Raw genomic sequence first — 5,018 nt, forward strand, 5'->3', positions numbered from 1 at the left:
AGGCCACAGGCAGTTGATTTTCCCCCCTGTTGACAGCCAGCAGACATCCTTGTACTTTATGGACAGATGTGATCACAGGTCAACAACATGGACATGGACCTCCAAGTTGTTTCCCATGTGGGTCAACTCCAGTTGCTAAATCAAAACAGAAAGGCGTAAATGCTGAGGGAAAGAAATCTGGGTTTTATTTTAGCAAATAGCAGTGAAAACTATCTTCTAAAAAGAAAATCAGAAACAACCAAAATCATCAACCATATACTCTGCAGTTAGTGTTTTGTTTCAGACAGGGTCTTACCATGTAGCCCAGGTTAGCCCCTTCCTCATGATCCTCCTGCCTCAGCCTCATGAGTGCTGGGATGGTAGATACGCGCTATCACTCCCTACTCCATTTAATCCTCAATAATGTTCAAAGAATGTCTTGCCAGGGAAATGGATTTCAAATTCATTTATTTTCCATAGAATCCCTTGCAGGCCAGGCTGGCCACCAGCTCATTCTGTAGCCAAGGATGACTTTGAACATCTCTTGATCTTTTTTAAGTGCCGGGATTACAGGCATGCACTACAATTTTTATAGTTTATATAGTGCTGGGGACTGAACCCAGGGTTTCAGGGCATATTAGACAAACACTCCCCGACCTGAGCTATAGCCCCAGTCCCCATATTACTTTCTCTCTCCACTGCCCACAGTACCCAGTAGTCCCAGGAGGTCTCCCATCCAAGTACTAACCAGGCTTGACCCTGCTTAGCTTCCGAGATCAGACAAGATCTGGTGCATTTAGGGTAGTATGGCCATAGATCCCAATTTACTCTTTATGTTTGATTTTAATAAATGCTCCATTGAGACAGATTCAGCACTACTCGGAGCAGTGCTAGAGTGAGGAACTGCCTGGAAAAGCTGCTGGCTGGGCCCTGTTACCTGGCCAAATATGGTCACCCAGCTTGCTGACTCCTGTTTTTTTTGTTTGTTTGTTTGTTTTTTTGGTGAGGAACCCAGTGGTCATCTTAGTGGGTCTAGTTCTCCAGGACGAGGCCTCAGCTCTGACTGCAGTGTTGCAGTGAACATAGTATGTAGCAGGATGAAGAACTTGTCCTCAGCAGTCCCCCCCACACGATGTGAAAGGGCTGCAGCATCCCGCCTGGGATTAGCTGAGCCGTTTGCTCACATCACTTCTCAAAGTTCCCAGTTTCCTTTTGATGCAATGGGGACATGGAACTGATTTTCAGAGAGATCAGGAGACTTGAACTACAATAATATGGAAAGTCCCTGACACATAAAAGGAACTTAGATGGCAGAATTAATATTTGCTGACTTTAATTTAGGAGAAGGCAGTTCTTGACCTAAATGTTCAAAGGAGGTATAATGATTTTTTTTTATTCAAATTATGGCACTCACACTTGTAATTCCCTATCCAGGGAGTGTCCATGTTACTACTTTGAAAACAGAATTGTAAGATATTTTGGGAACTCTGCTCTTAAGTTTAATGACTTGAGTGAAGCTTGCCATCATTTTTGAAAATGGATAATGAGGCTTTCTCCCTACCCACCTTAAGTCAAGTTCCAGGGGAGAAGTCATTTGTTGCATAGCTAATCTGTTATGAAGAAAACTGTAAATGATAAAAATAAACTTTCAAATAATTCATTTATTTATTTAAGGATAGGAAGGGTCCTGGGAAGTACAGATGTGTAGGCAGAGTTTTCCATCTTGAGCACCAATCAGCTTGTCCTGCCAACTGCTCCCCAAATAATCACAGAGACTTAATATTAATTATAAATGTTTGGCTGATAGCTTAGGCTTGTTTTTACCTAGCACTTATAACTTAAATTAACCCATTTCTATTCATCTATGTGCTGCCCCAAGGCTCATGACTTTTACCTCTCCTGCATGTCCTGCTTCCTTTCTGTCTGACTAGTGACTTCTCTCACTTCACCTTCCTTCTTCCCAGCATTCTCTCTGCTCCAAAGATCCTGCCTAGCCATCAGTCAATCAGCTCTTTATTAACAATGAGAACAATGAATATTTACAGTGTACAAAGATTGTTCCACAGCACAGGTGAAAAGGCTTTGTTCTTACATGAACAAGAAAGTGAGGCAGAGGCAGAGGAAGTTGACTCCACACCTGCTTCCCACTTTAGAGCTGTCTAATTTCGAAGATGTTAAACTAGTCATTAGTGCAACAAATGAGTGTAATTCTAAAGACGGTATTTACAGCCTGCAAATAGAACAGGGTCCTTCCCTGAGGTCTGAAGGGCTGACCCAGGACAGCAAATGATTCTCTAGTCTTACGTTCCATTTCTCAGACTGTTCTTCTCTTGAGCTTTAGTTATCCAACTTCATTTTCTTTTTTGTTGAAGCAATGTTAGCCCATTCAATTGTCCTGCAGGTAGGTGTATTAGCATCTGAGAGCTTTGAATTAATGGCTAAATATACACATAGACACACATAGAGTTGCTTCTATCTGTGGGAGGAGTTTCATGTAAAAAATAATTCTTTGTATGTGTCTTAAACTTATGAAAGAAACAAATTTATTCTGAATTAAGGATCTTTACCAGAAATAAGTATAAATCATATAGGCTTAACTGCTCATTTAAGTATTTTCAGGATTGGTTACAAGGAAGTCAAATGACCATTCAGTTCAATTCTGATGTAAGTTACAAATTTCCTGGGTCAGTTTGGCAGCAAATCACCTGGACTCTCTAGTACTTCCCTTGATCTGTCTCTAAAACATGGGACTCAGAGAAGGTCAATGAATCCATGTTTCCAAAGTACTTGGAGGTCTCCTTACACTGATACTGTGTGAGCATTACAATTTTGAAAAGTTGTTTTAATCTTTCCTTTGTTCAAGGACACCAGGACACTTCTTTGGAAGAAACAATTAAACCAGCGTGTTAATACGTTAATTTATAATCGGAAATAAAGCAATAACACACTCACTACACGAACAGCTTCAAAACCGCAGCATGGCACATTTCCTCAGCTCCCTCAATGCTTTTGAGGTCTACAGAGGAGACACATTTGTTCCTATCTTTACAAAGTTAAAAGGTGTTACCACCCTGATAGTTGTAAAAGATGCAGCAGACATGAAAAGTTGTTTCTTACCTATTAGCAAGGTGGAGCATACAGCTGCTTGAAGCAATTTATAGGCCATGATCCTGTTTTAGAAAGAAAAAGATGTGTTTATTTTAGCCAAGCCCAGATAAAGCTTTAGGGTACACTAGATACTTTTTCCCAGGCGTATAAAGCATTTACTTTGTACCTGAATGCCTAGAAGACGTCAGGGAGAGGCTCTTGCTTGACGTAGCACTTTTATATACCACTTGCCTTTTTACCTTTGGACTTTTTGAACTGACTTTACAGGCTGTACTTACACGAACCATTTATTTATTTACAGATTTAACTATCCATGCATACTTACATAATGTATCAAAAAAAAAAAAAAGATAGGAAGCCAAGATTACTCATCTACTACTAGTGGAAATCTTTGTAAAAGGACAATGATGTCAGAAAACAGTTTGGCAATTCCTTAAAAGCCACAGCACATAATAAGCATTCAATCCCACAATTCCACGACTGGACATGGATGTCAGAGATGCAACACTCAGGCCCACAACAGCTTTATTAGTAGGAAGCCAAGCCATGAAACAACCCAGTTGCTATTCAACACTGAATGTAAAGTTGTAGTACATGTGTATCATGGATTTCTACCGGCAGTAAAAAGCATCATTTGTAGATAGAGCAGCTGAGTGAATTGCAGGGAATTCAGTAGCAGTAAAATGGTTGCATCCTTTATGGTTCATTTATTTAATCTTCTTGAAAAATGACAAAATTATGGATATTCAGAACTGAATAGTGGTTGCGAGAGATTAGGGATAAAGAGAGAGAAGGAGGCCAAAATGGACTACAAATGGGGAATGTGTTGGTAGATCTCCTCTGTACCTGGACTGTGGTGAGGATGTAAACATAAAAATGTGATCAAATTAAAGGGATCTGACTGCTCATCACACACAAACGAGCCCATGCAGAACCAGGAACCCTATGAGATAACAGATTGTATCCATGTTAACACCCCCTCTCTGTGTTAGATTGTACTCTACTTCTGCAAGATGCTCCTATTGGGAAAACCTTGGTAAAGGACACATGGGGCCTCTCTGGGTTATTTCTTACGAGTGTGTGCAAATCTACACATCTCAAAATAAAGCTTAATTAAGAACAAAGTGTCTGGCTACACTGCAATATCTGTTTCCAACAAAAGAATGTAGGAGTAAAACCAGCACCCCTGCTTTCATGTCTCCAACAATTGCTTTTTCCCTGGTGTGATGAACAGTTAACTGAGCGAATTCATCATCTGAAACAATTTGTTCTGAATGGCAAATCATCCATCTGTTACCCAGTCTCACCAAGAGCTGCAATTTGGAATATGTATAAAGAAGTAATAGTGGTGAAAACAACTCCTTGATGGCCATCTGAACTGGGCAGGGTGAAAGGTAAACGGCGCTGGTGGCAGTGCTGGTTACTGCATGGAAAGGTCACGGTCATGACAGAACCCAGTGGTAGGTTTAGAGCTTTATTAGGAGGGAAAGGTGGGAGGAGGAGAAAGAGGGGAGAGCCAGGCCTGGTGGGGGAGGGAAGCAGAGAAGAGAGCAGGGAGAGAACACAGAGAGAGTGTGTGGGGGTCTGCATCCAGCTTTTTAAGATGCACATTGTGTGACCATGTAGTTGCCAGCGCCTGCTGACGGCATAAGGTGTAAGACACAAGACCCCGAGCTGCGCATGTACAGGATCCTAACACAGGGTATTTAAATACCTGAATCTCTGGCTGGGATTATATCTCTTGTATCTACGTGAGCTTGTGGATGAAAGGCTTGGAAGAACTAGATCTGAAAAGAACCATAGTGAACTTGGAAGCCCATCCCAGGTGTCCATCTATACCACACTTCCCAGGTGTCCATCTGCAGCACACTTCCCAGGTGTCCACCTACACCCCACTTCCCAGGTATGCACCTACCCCACTTCTCAGGTGT

At 41.5% G+C, this 5,018-nt stretch overlaps 1 pseudogene; it reads right to left on the reverse strand.

Annotated features, from left to right (window-relative positions):
- Positions 1–678: 678 nt before the first annotated feature.
- Positions 679–797, reverse strand: LOC128112323 (uncharacterized; annotated as a pseudogene).
- Positions 798–5,018: the final 4,221 nt, after the last annotated feature.

This window comes from Peromyscus californicus, unplaced genomic scaffold (assembly GCF_007827085.1).
Source record: "Peromyscus californicus insignis strain IS unplaced genomic scaffold, ASM782708v3 Scaffold_16__1_contigs__length_79575227, whole genome shotgun sequence".
In the NCBI taxonomy this organism is placed as follows: domain Eukaryota; kingdom Metazoa; phylum Chordata; class Mammalia; order Rodentia; family Cricetidae; genus Peromyscus; species Peromyscus californicus.